General features: G+C 32.3%; 1 protein-coding gene across 1 annotated transcript in view; it reads right to left on the minus strand.

Moving 5' to 3' along the window:
• Positions 1 to 18,125, minus strand: part of LOC148310109 (elongation factor-like GTPase 1) — a 237,607-nt gene that overhangs the window by 103,221 nt on the left and 116,261 nt on the right. The gene's annotated exons all lie outside the window — the stretch shown is intronic.

The raw sequence follows: 18,125 nt of genomic DNA on the forward strand, positions 1-18,125 counted from the left end.
AAGTAAATATTAAAATGTCTACTAACCCACTAATAATGCTAATAAAATGTGCTCAAACGCATATTTGAAAAGCAAAACTAGTTTCGAATAGTTTTTTAACGAAGCTAATATCTTGTATTTTTCAACATTTAATAGACAATAAAAAATAAAAGCCCGAATAACTTACTGCTTTAGAAAATAAGAGAAACTTGTATTGAACAGTTAAGTCGTAACATTTAGGATTAATGTCCGTATAGAATAAAATTAAGGATACGTTTTCTAGTTTTCAACAGTCGATTTTGGATGCGAATTTGTACGCTAATTACTCACTTAGAAACGGACTCAATAGAAAAAATATAGAAATAGAAAAATAAAAGGGACGCAATGGAAACTAACTACATATTTAACTCACATACACTTAAATTATTACACTCAGTTACAAACAAAGGTGTTCATCACTTAACAATTTAGAAATACGTAAACTTTAAATTCTGATAAATCATTAATTAATAATATGCTTGTCCAAAATACGTCACCATTATTATCTATGTTTCCTTTTACAAAAACTCCCATCCCTTAACACCCCCCTCTATTTATCACCCTACTAACCTTTATATATAGTTAAATCTTTTTTTTTGCTCGTAAGTTTTAATAATCACCTGTCTATGAAAACAACTATACTTTTCCAAACTAGACGTGTGTAATAAAATAAAATTCAATGAGTTGTATACATAAACTGACCATTTATTTTTATCCTCAAAACGGGACATCCACCAATTTTTACGTAATAGTATGTATATTCAAGAAAACACGTGTTTTTTTAGGGAAAAAGGAATGTTGATAAAGAAAATAAGAGGAATAAATAATAAAAATATGAAAAAAATATTTTGTTTGATATTTTTCTGATGAACAAATTTTCTTTATTATAAGTGGGTTTGCTTTTAAATAAGAGTGGAATTCTAGGCAGGATTTTTTTAATAATTTACCTTAACCAACAATATCGCTTTAAGTACTCCGACTTGTAACTGTGTTTTTTCTGTCGTCCGGAACTTATTCATCTGTGAAAAGACTCTCTCTACGGGCGCCATATGCACCGAAATCAAGCTAGGATTTGTTTAGCAAACTTATATGAAATGGCTATGCTACAAACTACCGTCGATTTGTTACCGTGTGTTGCCCTTTTTTTTGAAAATGGGACATTTCGACGTCCCGAAACAACGGAACAGGATATCTAAAAACGGGACGTATGGTCACTTTAGGTATACAATAATTATATTAAAACTTATTGTATTACGTCATGTGGATTTGGTAAAGTTAGATCTGCACCGACCCGTTGTAAGTATAATATAATACTAAAGTACAATGTACAACACTATTCTAAACTGACTATCCTGCGTACCTACTTGGCGCGTCACGATTCCCATAATCGCTCTCAATTCTGTACGCAATCCTTCCTTCCTCCATCTCAGTGCAACGTACGTACATAACGTGCACATCAGCTGCATAATATCTCTATTTGCACAAACGACCTGCATGACAGAGCCTTCCCAGGGGTCAGAGTGTTTATTTCGACCTCGTATTCCTTCCTCATAATATCTTCTCTCACGATCATATAACTTTTTCCACAATTCCATTTGTATATACACTTATTTTTATACTTTGTTTTATATGATATGTAAGGTTTTCTCCGCCTCGCAGTGTTATGGTAGGCTACTATGCATGAGATTCCGGGTTCGATTCACTAGAGCGTGGTTATTTTTAGCACGTTTCCAGGATCTCATCAATAAGACGAAGCGCCTTCCCGCGGATATTCGACCCTGCGAACATTATTTTTGAAGCATGAACCTTATTAAAGGCAAACTGAGAAATCGTCTTACTGACGAGAACTTAGAAACGTGCTAAAATAACGACATACAAACCTGACTTGATCAAAATTTCAAAGGAGATGCGAGGACATTATTCGCAGTAAGTAGAGTTATTACGGAAACCTTACATTCAAAAGATCAATGAACAAATCCTAATTATGTCGCTCACTCCTTTCAACAACGTCATATATAAAAGATCGTCAATTATCAGTTGTGCATGTTTTCGGAATGCCCAGAAAATGTACTAAATCCCAGCAAAAGCGGCATATTTTTAACATATTTACCCGCTACAGGGCAGAAAGTGTTGTTTTTGCATTTTGAAGAAAAGGTATTGTTTCATTATTTTTTTAAATATACTAAATATTTTACAAATGGAGAAAAAACATTAAGATTTTACCTTAAAACCTGTTACACAGTAAAAAGTTCAATAGGTGGCTTGATATTAATTTTTAATACATTTCATTATTGCATCATATTTTTAAACTACATTTAAAAACGATCTCCTGAAAAATCAAGTTTTTTGATATTTGACGTTGTTCAAAGGAGTGAGCGATGTGTTAAATCTAGTTTTACTGAGTGTACCCGTAATTTAATAAAAGTAAAAAATTAAGATAAAGGTATACTAGAATGGAAAACAGACTTGGCTATCAATTTTTGTTGTTGTTGTTGTAATGTGCATATTTGACTATTTGGCTATTAAGTTTGCCGACCACTGCACTGACGTCCCATCTCAGCCCAGGACTGTGGCGGACAAGTGAATAAATAAACTAATAAATAAACAAAATGACGTAATCTTATCGGACACAATCAATAACGGGTTATCCAAAGTGTAGTTAGATCATACGTACAATGCCAATGGCGGAAGAGTTTATTGGACTTTCCGAATTAGAAATATCCGGGCATTATTCAGACATCAAGATGGCTCTTCAGGCGTACCTACAAGCCGTGAATCCAATCAATTGAATTTACCGATTTTATGGGACATTAGTCATGCAGATTATGTAATTTTCTTATGTCTCCAAAATATACCGAGACGCAATTCGAAAAGAAATGTCGACCTGTTGTGACATTGCCTTTATTATCGATGAATTCCGGTTCCATAATTACGAGTAATTCCGACAGCACGACTCGTGATTTATGTTGTTAATTTTTACTATTTTCGTAGTTTTTTAGATAATCTACTGAGTATCAAAGATTTGATAAAGTAAAATATTTAAATACGTATTTTTAAGGTTAGTGAACATTTGTCTACCTCCGTAGTGTAATGGTCAGCACGTCCGGCTACCTTTCCGGAGGTCCCCAGGTTCGATTCCCAGGGGGGACGGGATTAAATATATAAAAGTTATCCTTTCACTATATATATATATATATATATATATATATATATATATATATATATATATATATATATATATATATATATATATATATATATATATATACGTACTATCACTGCTTACTTCATTTTATTTTATACATGTTAATTATTCAAAACAGGTTTCTTTTCCATTAAATTCAGAAAATCTTCTTTTCGATTATTTGTCTGTTACGTACCCTTTCATACGAATTTTAGAAATTAAATTCAATTTCAATTAATATACGAGCATAAATAATATTTTTTTGTTTACGGTGACCTTAAATTCATTCACGTTTGCACTTTTTGCAGCGTTATGTTTTATTCGCCATTTCGGGAGTAATTTCTTTGAGTGAACGACCATCTTAGTTCATGAAATGGCTATAGTAAAACGTGACGTGAATGGTTTGTCTTCTAAATAAGATTTATGGCGACACAAAGCTGACAATGTTGAGATAACTGTCAAGAGATGAAACATGACTGATTTCTTCAGAATCCTTTGTAAGATTGCAATTCCCTTGATGTTTTGATGCTTATTTGCAATTTCTCCCATAACAGAGAAACAGCGTTACTTGTTTAAAATGCATTTGAGAAATATTACTGGTAGCCTTTCTCAAAGCTTTTTTTTAGTGTAAAAAGTGAAATGAAAATATGTGACGTGTACTGCTTAGTTAGGTTTTTTTTTCAAATAATGTTTATTAATTGCCAAAGAAAATTCTCCTTGTCATTTTCTCCATGTACAAGGAACTATAGCATGTTCAGTTTATGTTAATAATAAATTAATAAGGTTGATTCCTAAAAACAATACAATACAATAGATACAATGGATTCAATATTTATATCAATCAAGATTTGTCACAAAGTTAATTTATTTGTCTTATTCGTCTTATCATATTTTCTAAATAAACACAACTGAATCTGATAGATCTTAATGCCCTATTTCCTCATCAAGTTTCGCCAACTGCTACCTTCTTTCGCACATTCTGTTTCCAATTCAAATGTTTATTTTTAAAAAAATTGGACACATCCACACTTGATGACTCTCATCACATTCACAAAAAGAGTTTTGTCTAGTTTTAAAACGGAAGAGGTATTCTCGAAATGCTCCATGACCCATAAAAAATTTGGGTCATTGCATAATTCAATTTGTGTGTTTTTTTAAAATGAAAATTCAAACAATTTTATAAAGTTGGGAAGAAAATTTTCGTAATTTTTCCCTGTTCTGCTTAATATATATCGATTATTTCAACTATTTAACATTTTTTCTCGTATCAATTTCTTATCAAAACGAAGGGGAAATCGATTATACTCCGGTGTTGTTTATTTTAAAGTTGCTTCTTTAGCTTAAGCATCTGCTTATTCATTACGAAATATTCCTTTATGTTCTCTTATCCAACCAAGAAGTACAGTTTGATTTATTAATGGGGTAATAAATAATTAAGGTCGTCTAATTTTTGCGAGATCTCGTTGGTATATGTTTATGTGCAGGATTTTAAAAAAAAGTTTTCATTGCATTACATTTTTCAGACTGCGCTCCAAAAACTCTTTGTCAGAAATTAAAACAGACATAACAAGATTGCGATATTTTTACCAATTATCGCTATGTTCAAAATATTTGCTAACCACCTATATACCATAGAATAGACCTATAAGTATGCGTAGAAAACATAAATCGTGGCCTTTCCAAGGACAGTAATCTTTTTTAAGCAATTACAGTCCAAAAAAGCACCGTTAATACAATTTATTATACAGCCGCATGACCAAATTACTCGCAGTGCCGTCTACTGACACAATAAGAAGAACCACGACGAATCGAGTACTCCATTCTGTACTTTCATCTCATCCATTTCCCATTATCATAGAGCCAAATTTACAAAATACGATCCAAATTACTTGTATTTCAGCGACTGAGAACCAAACAAGGTCGTTTATACCCAACATATTTACGGTATCGCTTATTTCTTAGTTGCTAATAACGAAAGCTTAAAAGCCATAGTACACCGACAAATATTAATACTTATTACTTTTACACTATACTGTATTACATTACACAATTTTTGAAATTTTGGTACATATTAGGACACTTCCCTCTATAAAAAAACTTAAAGCCTCAAAATATACAGGAACCTACACCGAATGAATGACTAAAAAGCTGCATAACCCATAACTCCTTTAAAAATTTCCCTACTGAATTCCTGAACAACCCGTTCACAGCAATGATTTCATGGTTGATAATCAAATATTGATAACAAAACATATGTTGAAATTTCAAACATACTAACTGCGTAAGGAAAAAAAGAGTTTCGGCCAATGATTTTGCCGTATACTTTAAATCAATGTAAACTCCAACGACAATAAGTTGATATAAGGAAACAAAACTGTTCCTGCTAATATCATATGAAAATGTATCGTTTTACTCGCCGAATATGGCAAACACATGCGAAAATAATGCTGATGATTTAAGGTACTGATAAAAGAGGGTTGCGTTTTTTATCGTTTTTTTTTGTTTTGTTAAAAATAATATTTAATGTGTAACTTTCATACAATAAACCTGTGTTTCAGCTTAATTTGAAGCTGAAAAATATTTGGCAATTTTAACCAAAATTCTTAATTGTGTCAACCTTTATTAATAAATCTATTTTGTACTTTAATTTTACCATGTTTCCCGACATGTACCTATTAAACAAAATAAAAATGATAATCTTATATGGTTTTAAAATAAACTTTCATTGGTCTTAAAAATTTTAATAAAAACTATTTACGTGAAATACAGTATCGGTCACATCCCAGGTGGGTTACCATTAATATTCAGCATTTTTAAGCTTTAATGCGTTATGGTGAACAGATCCACTTTCTGACCATATTTCAATGTCGATGATGTCATTATTGTGTCAATATTTGAATATTTGGATTTACTGATCTAAAATACGACTTTCAATAAGTAAAATGAGTCATTTACATAGTGAATTCGGTGTCGGAATAGAAATTATGTCAAATTTAAATGGATAACGTGACACGACTGCCAAATACTGTCTTTTGGGACTAAAAAGAAGAGGTTGTTTACCTCTAAAGATGACACACACATAATGATAAACAATTATGTCGACATCTACATATTACTGTATACAGTGTACTATAATATATCCAGTCTTGTCTCCTATCCTGGTCATCGCAACAGTTCTGTGTGTCAAACCTGTGCGATTCTAGACAGTTAATTGTTGATAAATTCTCATACCCAAATATATTCAGCAAATGATATTAAAAACAAGACAACGTGTACAATGCGTAAACTTAATATCTTCGTATTCTTCCTTCTTATATAACCATATATCCGCCAGTCCCGTTATCCATCTCTTGTGATGTAGACTGTCACACCATCGTTTTGGAGGTCTTCCAGGTGATCTTCTTCCATCTGAGTTCTCTTGAAGAACAATTCGATCCAGTCTATTTTCTTGCATTCTATTGATATGGGCATTCCAGAATCGTCTTCGCTGTCTTCACCATCTGACTTGTAAACCTAATACACTCGTATGTACAAAAAAATATCCGACTTTATATTTTCCCCATAATCATATTTTATAGGATGAGGAGATCCTACTCTTGAAAGACGGTACCTGTATTATGTAATTTTATTTTTAAATCATAATATAATCGTTCGATATTTCGGGAGCATTCCACGCAATATATGATTTTCGGGTCACTTCAACTGAACTGGACCATTTGGAGATTTAACTGTACATGACCTTGCAGTAATCAAAACGATATTTTTTATGAGGCATTAAAAATATTATGCACGCTCTCCGGATCTCAATTTGATGAAAGTAGACTTGCGATTATACCGTATAAAATTTAGTATTATAAAAAAATGGAATATATTTGCACTAAAAAAGATCATCACGGATACATTGACGGCCTCCAGTATGTCGAAAATATTCGAATGCGACAATAATTAAAAGGATTAATATAAAACCGTTTTTGACATGTAAATTTCTTGTGGATCGCACTAGTCCGCATGATCGGGAAAGTTCAAAAATTGTCACAAAATATTGTCTTCGGTTCCCTCTTAATTACTCTTTTACAGTAAATAATCAGATTACCATAAATACACCATTAAGAGGGTCAGTTCTGAAGCTTCAAATTGCACAAATTTTATCGAATTCACGTCGCCAAAACTGCGGGGATAGAACCGCGCTGCAAACTTCTAATTTCGATTTTTCGTGACACTTACTCTTCAATAAGAAGTATGTTTCATGTAAATACGGAGTCGATTCATAAGTTTCGTGCATTATTTTATTCGACAAACGCCATTGTATTGCAGGATGAGCCAAAATGTGAATTAATGGCCCTTTAAACATAGTATCTGTTGAGCTAAATTTTAATAAAGATAAACAGTAAAACACATATAACCTATAAAACATATTTAAGAAAAAAACGTCTCTCACGAGATAATGAATCATTTCATCATTAGATTATATTCGGTTAGTATCACAAAATAATTTGCGCAACCATCACGGCTGGATATAAAGTAAAACGCTTTTAAGGGTAAAAATATATTTGTGAGGGATATTAGGAACATGATAAGTACCTACGTTATTATACGTCATCTTTTAAGACGTTCCTGATTTAAAATTATTTCGACGATTTAACGGCTTTCAATAACAGCGGTGGAAACGCAAATACGAAATAATCAATTATACTAGCAATTGTTTTTATTTTGCTTATATTTTATTTATAAAACGTTTTCATTAGACATGTCTGATTATAGTTATCAAGGATCCCAACCGGAAAATTGCTACTGGATGTGTGAGAACTACTAAAGCAGGGAATTACTTAGTAAGAAGGGTAATAAATAGTAATGAAGTAAATCATATAAGGTGGAGCAGACTAATCATTCTGTCAGCAAATAAATTTTAAAATTACCAAAAACAGTTTGTAAAATACGTATAATAAACATCCTGTGAGAATATTTTTTTTAATCTTTTGGTCTACACTCTAAACTCCTTTCCTTTTCAAATTTAATTGTTGTATTATTAGATGGTGCATAATATTATTATAAAATAACAGATGTTAAGCCGTCATCATTAAATTAAATTTTATCTTAAATCTTACAAATTTATTAACTGTTTAATGCCAACCCTTTATTCCATTTCCAATCGCATTTAAGTGTATTGACAGCTTTAAATAAATTTTGTAATTAAATAGGTTTACGTATGTATATCTGTTTTTTTTTTTAACAGTTTCATAATGCAAGGCAAAAAAGCTATTTTTTCAATCGATTCACAAATCGCATTTTCATTTATCAAAATAAATACTAATAAACTGTTAATATTTTTATTTCGATAATCATAGCGTACGAAACTAAGATAATTGCACATATGCGCCAATAAGTAATCTTAGAAAAATGTAATAATCTCATAATAGACGAATGTAACTTTATTGACTGTTTGAAACAAATTTTGAATCGTTTTTTTTTATAAATATTTTGATCCGCCCTTGTAAAGCGAAATAACTGTCGTAAAAATATATAAATGAGTAAAATAATAAATCGTGTTTTAATTCATATAAAAAATTGTGTATTGTGAAAAAGTTGGGTATTTGTATTTTCAATTGAATGAAGATAACTATAGCGTTTATAGTTGTCAATATGAATATTTAAATCGCGTATTATATACGATTTTAAAATGAAAGATTTTAACAAAAAGTGGTATTTACCAAGTAAAACTGAAATTTAAAAAAAAAATCATATATGTACTAAGGTGGCGGCAATATTCGGTTAAAATAAACCAGATTTCACCCAAAATTGTAACTGTTTTTACCTATTTGCACGTCAAAGTTCACACGATATTCGCCGTTGTGCCGCTACGCCGAGTGACTAATATCGGCCAGAGATTCGCAACAGCTACAATTATAATGCAAAGTGGGCACGGAAAGTCTCACGACACTATGAACTTGGTAGTTGAATACCGACTACTATCTGATCTAATACGTTCTACAATGTACATTGTGGTAAACGCGATAAACAACAACGACTAATAATAACCACGAAAATATGCAAATAAGACGAAATATGGTGGAAGCAAGAAGATCATTAATAATTATTACAATAATTAAAAAGTATTTTTCTAGTATGAGAATAAATCACATGTTAATTATACACCAGCACCGACTTCATGAAAACTCGTCATTTGCGAAAATAATAGGGGGTTGAATTAATTCTCGCCGTTTTTTGTAGTATTTTGAATTGAAAATATATATTTTTTTAAAAGTTAGAATTTATTCAAAGTATTGCCATTCTTTCTCGACTACTTTGGCCCATCTTTCAGGAAGAAGTCGTATTCCCCTATAAAAGAAAACCTTGTCTTATGAGGCAATCCAATTTTCAACCCATAACTCGACTTCTCGATAACTTTTGAAAATTTCTCCCGATAATCCATGCTGCATGGACCGAAACAGATGATAATCGGATGGTGCGACGTCAGGAGAGTAGGGCGGGTGTGACAGAACCTTACAGCCGAAGGAGTTTATCTGTTCTTTTACCACTTTGGCAACATGCGGGCGCGCGTTGTCGTGCAGAATGAGAATCAACTCGTGCCTGGCTGCGTGTTCTGGACGTTTTTCTTCAATTGCTGTTTTCAGTTTGATCATTTGCTGCTTGTAAACCTCTGCTGTGACTGTTTGGCCTGCTTTGAGAAGCTCGAAAAAAAATACTCCCTGCTGATCCCACCAAATGCAAAGCATCGTTTTTGAGCCGTGAATGTTGCGTTTTGCAATGCTGGCTTCAGCAGGGAGTGGCCGACCTGGCTGGCAGATGACGAAGAAGATCCACTTCTCATCGCTGGTGATGACGCGATGCAAAAAACCTTTTCTGTGATGCCGTTGCAAGAGTGAATCACACATGCAAAGTCGCTTTTCCATATCTCTCTCCTTCAGAGCATACGGGACCCAGTTTCCCTGCCGATGAACAAGGCCCATAGCCTTAATTTTGAGGCGGTTTGAGGCGGTTGAAAGTGCCACGGGGGTGTTCGAGGCAGCGGGGGACAGGAAAACAAAAAAACGAAAGGAATCAATTTAAATCACAGAGAAATATTAGATTATTATAAACGGCGAGAACTAATTCAACCCCCTAATAAATCAAAAATACGAAAAGGCATGAAAAATATAAAATAAATATAAAAGAGCTGTTCATAAGTGGGTACATCTGTGTATCATTCGGCTATGTCATATTTGATTGCATAAACAATTTTCTTTCATCATAACCTTAAAAATAAATATTGTAAAACATGCCCTTGGCACGGGAAAGCTCAGTGAAGGCACATTATTGTAAATTTCAATTTTGTATATGATTAAATAAATAAATGAACTACTTTATTGGGATAATAATAATGTAATATGGTAAACACAAAAAACCGAGTAAAATTAAGAATATTTTGTCATACGAAACTTGGGAAGATTAGACATTTGGTGAAGCAGAGCTTTTACGAATAAACTTTAGTAATAGCTCATATTATAACAATTTATTTTACCGAAGAAAAAAAAGTGTCGCGACACATTTTTCGTTAACTTTATATAGATCAAGCAGATCAATTAACAGTTTTTCTGTCTCTGGGGTAATATTTTTTGCCAGTTTTTGCAACCTATATCTGTATATATGGACATCATAAAATCATACAAGAAAAAACACTTGAATATCCGCAAGAATTATTACAGTTCTACTCGTAATTGTTCAGAAGTACTTCCGCCCCTCTGCACAATAGCAATATTGAATTGAGAAAAAATTGAGTAAATAAGTACATAACGGAATTAGCATAATTCCAAGATCATTATTATCTTAAAACGCATTAAATTAAAAGTTTAAAAATCAACGGTACTTAATATAATATTTAAAGCGAGCAATGAAGAAAACCGGACGCCCTGACTCTCCCATGATTACGGTATATAATTATTTCGAAAAGAGTTATTATTATATGAGTGGTGAAGTGTAGAAAAGATGGATATGAGAAGTTGGAAATTGAAAGTTTTCCTTTCGCACGACTCTCTTGAACTGACAACCGCAAATTATCTCCGCAAGATGCGAGGTTTTCCTGTGATTTGATATTAAAATTCTCAGCTAAACTGGAATCCTGGACGGTAAATACCGCATTCATACTATAAGAAATGCAGCTATGCATTTTTATTAACGTTGCATGTAAAACATATTTTTCATATTTATTTAAGGCTATCCAATGAGGTTATCTTACGGTTGTTCGAAAATATGAAATAGTATAGCATAGCATAGCATGTAACCTAATATAACATAAACATAAAAATATGCATTTTGCATTATTTGTTGATCTAATTTCGATAAATCAGTTTCCTAAAGGTAACTTTAGAAATGTGCGAAAAATAACAAAATACGATAGGTACACGGTGTGTATTGTATATAAGTACTAATTATAATTACATGAATCGATTCGGCAGTCACTTTGTGATAAAGTCTATCTTTTTTATAAGTATAATGTAACTTTGTTTTTAAAACAAAATTACATTTTAATTTTGTTGTTAAAACAAATTTACATTTTAATTATAAAATAGAAAATCACAAAGTTAGTGCTTCAAATATAAATTTTATCTATTTTTAATTTAAGTTTAACTTGGTGAATACCACTATTTCTTAAAATCTATTGTGAAACGTGTTTCGATGAATTCTGGATCATTTTCAAACACCGTTTGTGTAGCAAAGCCTAAATTTTAAAGTTGTGACCTTGGGACGTTGAAGATTTTATGGGGCAACTCTTTTGCAATGTCAACCTTAATTATTAGTTACTTTTTGTGAATTTTAATACATGTTTTCGAAACATGAAACCCTAAGATTTCTTCGCAAAATCGTTTTAAGCATTCAAAATGTAGATATTTATAAATGTATATATGCACTATTATTCCATCTACTTCTTACTTTCGGATACTATAAGACATACATGATAAAATTATATAAAATAAAATATATGCATATGTGGATAAGGTTTCAAAAATAAGCGTGCAACTGATTTGCCAAATCCATCCTTAGGCGTTGAAATGTGATAGGCTCTGTAGATTCGAAAATGTGTGAGCACTAAATACATAAAATACCTACTGATTTTACTAATAATTCATTTTACAGGATATATTTTTAAAAAATGAGAGCTACTTCGATATATGAGTAATATAAATACTGCCATTTTCTAAATCAAAAAAAAATATTTAAAAAAACTCAAATAATCTAGAAAGTAGATGTATACAGGTGTATACAGGTATATATGGTACACCGTGTACAAGTAACATAATGGGGCCATATATGGAAAGAATTTTCCATACAAGATGTGCACTAGTGATCATGTTCGAGATGTGTCCCTTGATAGGATTACAGGCATTCTTCGATTTCCAAGATAAGATGAGATGCATATAGATTGCATTAGATTGCAGATATAGTGAAGAGCCAAGGGAAACATTACATACGGAAGTAATTACATATTTTAAAGACGTAATGTAAATACCTTTATCTATACTTCTAGACATTTAATTGCAATATTTTTGTCACTTTGAAATCGGGATTCAACTCATTATCAGAAAAATTAATTTTCCGATTATTTTTACTTTATTTAAGCAATCTACACTCCACGTAGCTATAACGTCAATATCCATATGTAATCGACGTTTTGATAAATTCTTTGGCAATTGCGAAATCAGTTGTCACGAAAACCGTTATCGAAAAGTGATACGATACTTGTCATCATAATGCCAGGATAAAGTGGAACAAAAATACTCAATTTACCTCCGTAGGAAAAGAAAAAAAAGTAGGAATATTTATTCATTGATTATTAGGTATATGCAAAAACACACATACAATTTACAATTTTATATATTCATCACTGTTTCTGTCTATTTATTTACTTACCCATTTCAAGCAAAACTAAAATTCACAAAAATTATGGGTGTGTCCAAATCCTTGTTCACAAATCTGAGTTGCTCCAGTTTTTACATTTTTTACAACTCAGATATAGACATAAAGCGTCACGAGATAAATATTTCAAAAATTTGAGGACTGTGGTAGTAAATCACGGGTAGAATGGTAAATGTTGCTCGTGTGTAAAGTGATCACTTAACTAGCCTATGACAGGTTATAAGCCCTGTAAATACTAATAATTCTATATTCTTCTTCATCTATGTTGAGATTACAATATCTAATCTAAAACTATAAGTAGCTATAAGTATAAGTAGTAACTATAAATAGTAAATAGCGAAACGTAAAATATAAGTTTGCCATATGTATAAATGTTTAGAAATCGTATTAAACTATATTAAACTACATTAAATAAAAAAAAAATCTATGTTGAGATTCAGAGTCCACCTCCGTAGTGTCAGCACGCTCGGCTACCGTTCTGGAGGTCCCGGGTTCGATTCCCAGGGGGGGTCAAATAAATATAAGTGATTTTTTCACTATAATATTTATTCAATATTACCCTGGACTGGTACCTGAAGCGGAGGGCTGATCACCTTTCCTTCGTGTTAACGATCAAGATAACACTGTGTTTATATAATGCAGTGCCCTATGCACCATTGGGGTGCGGATAAGGATTTGATGATGATGATGTTGAGATTACAATATGTAAAATTAAAATGATTTATGCCTCCACGAAAACTCACCACATTATTTAAAAAAAATCGAAATGTACAATTATTTTTGTGGACATTGGAAACAATATTGTAACTGTATATTAAACTAAGCATTTTTGAATCAATGGCGCCATTTGTTTTAACTTAATTTGCTATTGGCCAATTTGTGATTAACGATCGAGTATTAGGAGCAAGTTTTCGAGTTGATCATTACAGCGAGTGCTCATCACGCACCCGCTACAGGTACTTGCGCAGACCGAGCGCCACCAACGGCACATACAGGGAACTCGAAATGTTTGTACATTATATTTTCAAAATCATCTGAGACTACATGTACGGTTAAGGAGTATGCTAGATCCGAACCCCTAAATAAAACCTAAACCTCTAAATAAAAGGGTCTCTGCTAAATAAAAGCTTTCTCCAACCACTGATGGCTGTTGTGAACTCATAGTACTGTGTTGAAATTGATCAATATATCTGGGAGTTCAGAGAATTTGAGAATTGTGGTTGTCAATCATGGGTAGAATGGTGAATGTTGCACATGTGTAAAATTATCACTTAACCACCCTATAAGTCATAAACCCTGTAAACACCCAGACTTCCATATTCTTCTTCATCTATGTTAAGATGTCAAATTAAAACAAAGTAAGGGACATTTTTTGTAGTAGGTTTTTTTTTGCATTTTTGGACTAAGTAGAGTCTACTTAGTCCATAAATGCAAAAAAAACCTACTACAAAAAAATTTCCCTTACTGTGTTTTAAATTTGGACAGCCGTACTGTACTGGAGGTCTCGTTCGATTCCCAGAGGGGGGGTGAAAATAAAGATGTTTTAGTGATTTTACACTCTAATATTTATTTAATACAACCCTGGACGGTCCCTGAAGCGCAGGAGTGATCACCTTGCCTTCATGTAAGTAACCATCAAGAAAACACTTCGTCAATACGTTGCAGTGTCATGTGCACCATCAGGTGCGGATAGGGGTTAGAAGAATAATTATTATACGACTTATAGTTTGACAAAAAAAAACAAATAAATATATAAATAATATTCAGCGAATTATTTATTTCAATTATCTAACATAAGATTAAGAAGAATATGGAAATCGGGGCATTTACCGGGCTTACGACGTCTTATGACAGTCGTAAATGCTCAGACTTCCATATGCTTCTTCATCTTTGTTGAGAAGTCAAAAAATAATATGAAAAATAACTCCCATAATTGGAGATATTCCTGACATCACACGGACGTACGAAAAAGTGCACAATGATATTTTTTTAACTCAATAAATAATTTCATACTTTGTGCTACACCTGTAGCATATACTCGTACTTCGCTTTGTGTCCATACAACAACCATCCCTAATCTATTTTAAAGTAGTGAAGTCATCAAACCCAGTCCGGAGAGTACAGAAGAGCCGAAGTACAGAGTACAGACAGATCAGGTACAGGTGATTACAACAATGCCAATGGAAATAGTAGAGCGCTTTCCCAAAATTATCAAAATAGTGGTACAGCTAACCCAGATTCTGAGGTTACATTGGACGTATTTTTAGGTCCTATTCTTTTTAAAAATTAACAAAAAGGCAAACAAAATTATTTAGCTGTTTTCCTTCCCCTGTATCTACTCTTTGTGCATCCATCTCATATGACTGAGAATGGCGATCACGGCTGGCTCCACTCACTGCTCGCCTGTGGGCGATACCCCTTCATCAAGAAGGTCTTGTGCTGCTCTAGAGACACCTGCCACTGATGACTTTGGCAGCTCCGTGACTAGATCACTCTGTCTGGTTATTCGTCATTCCTATCACATTCTTCTGAGAGATCACATTTCGACTGCATTCAGTCTACTTTCGTCCTTCTTCAAAGAAAAAATAGTTAAGTTTATTTAATATATAACAATATTGTTTTATTATGAAAAGTAATTTAATGCAAAAACATATACTTATGTATAATATATAATGTTTAATGCGATAAGTGATTCTGCTTAACTGAGCACAGCCGATCAAAATTTGTAGCAATTGTTGATAAAGCTGTGTTGTCTTCACAAAACTAGACGTTTTTTTTCTGCGGCACACCAACTAATCTCCACGGTACACCAGTGTGCCCCGGCACACACTTTGCGGAACACTGGGTTAAGCCATGATCTTTCTCAATCTAACTTAACCTAACCAGGTTTTTTGGTTGTTGGTTAATACGCGAGTTTTCTTAACACAACCAGACTTTTCATTGTTGGTTAAGCAGAATTTTTCTTCAACTTAACCTAACCAAACTTTTTTGTCTTGATATTTCCATGTTTTTACTAAATGTCTCATTTAACGCCCTGTATTCTAGTCTCACATTTTAAAATGCACAATTTTATCAAATGAATTACATATATTTTTTTTTTCAGAAATTGACTGCTAAAACAAAAAAATGCCTGTTTTGCGAATATTGCTGCTTTTAAAATGTAAGGTTATGATATTACACAAGACGACCGGTAAGACAATAATCGTGACAAACTAAAATCATTAATAGTCTCGTTACCGGTACAAGATTGGTACTAAGACCGGGTCCGTGACATCTCGGATATGATTATTACGGATTATGAGAACGGTTCTGATTATAAAATTTAATTGACAAAGTGATTTGCGAAGAAGGTTATTTTTTACCGAAAGCAGTCCAATATAATTCCAATTTTAATTTCGATACGAAAATTTTAAAGTTCAATTCCGACTAGCATTTTATTTATTGTAAAAAATATATAAAAATATATTTTTTTAAAATATCGAATAAAATTAAACTCACCATTATTTGAAGTGTTGAGGTTGTATTAGTTATTCAATAGATGACTTACCTGCGAAAGAAAATGAAAAATTATTAAGTAATACATACCATGTAAAAAAAAACACAAAACACATTGTTTTTAGCACATCTTAGAAGTGATTTTTTATCATTTTGATTTTTTTTTGTTTTTAAAGATATATTTATTCAAATTTTACTAGCATACTGAATTAAAATATACCTGACTCGTAAAAAATATTAATAAAATAAATGATTGCAAAAATTTAATATCAAAAGAAGACAATCCAAACTAAATATTCTTCTTCTTCTTCTTCTTGGTGTAGGCCTTGTGGCCTGTTTTGAAGAGAGATAAGCCTCCTGCGATGTCGATTCCCAGATTTCAATCCATCTCTTTGGTTTGCCCGGGAGTCGTCTACCATGGGGTTGGCCGTACAGCGCGATGTAGGGGAGTGTGGATGGTTCCATTCTCCTCACATGCGCATGTATGCGCATACCATTGTCTCTTTCGTTGCCTTCCCCACCTAACGACATCTTCGATCTCGCATATTTCCCAGATCCTAGCGTTTCTTATTCTATCTCGAACACTAAATATTATGAAATAAAATTAATAAAATACATTTGAAGTATCTACATGACGTGTTATTTGTAATATTAATTAGCTTAACGTTACATTTTCGAGGAACGTATTCCTGCCGCTAAACAAGGTACATATTTCGTTTCTCATTCTGAATGAATATCACAATGTACCTATGTGAGATTATGGAAAGATATTGCTAGTTATGCACTTACTCCTATGTGAACTATGGTCAATTGCTCCAAAGTTCAAAGTTCCGGATACTTTAACACGGGAGAATGTATAAACCTACAATATAAAGGTGTAAATGCACAAGGCTGTGTATGGTAAAACATTTGAATATCACAACGAAACATAAGTAAGAACAATTAATTAATTATGATCATAGATGACTGCATCAAAAATTTTCATTAATACAAATTAACAGATAATATTGTTAGTAAAATAAATGGTCTTAAAAGTCTCAGTATCAAAAATTTAAATTTCTTTTTGGACGTTTTTCACTGTGTCGAATATTTTGGAAAAATAATCTTACATGCATAAAGTAAAGGTCTCTGGTATAGTTATTTTACTTATACCATAGATGGAAAACCAGAATTTGGTAAAAATATGAAGTGTTCTCGGACTTTTTAAAAAACGTATTCATCTATGCTGAGTATCAATAAAATCTTAATATTATTCATCAATTATGAGTAAAAAGGTAAATATTACAGTTATGCAAAGAGATAATTTAAGCCAGGAAATGATTTTTTTTAAACTTGAAAATACCTTCAATTCTATATTTACATCTCTAAAACTTAACATATTCATCGATGTTGAGATTTGAAAAAATCTGACTAACAATTATATTAATGGTGTTAATGCGAGCATTGAAGTATAACGACAATACCCAACACGTTTTTTCATTCGATGAGCAGTTTTCATGACATCAACGCGCGGATA

This window comes from Brachycentrus maculatus, unplaced genomic scaffold, assembly GCF_059751285.1.
Source record: "Brachycentrus maculatus isolate JH-2025_06_01 unplaced genomic scaffold, ASM5975128v1 h1tg000105l, whole genome shotgun sequence".
In the NCBI taxonomy this organism is placed as follows: domain Eukaryota; kingdom Metazoa; phylum Arthropoda; class Insecta; order Trichoptera; family Brachycentridae; genus Brachycentrus; species Brachycentrus maculatus.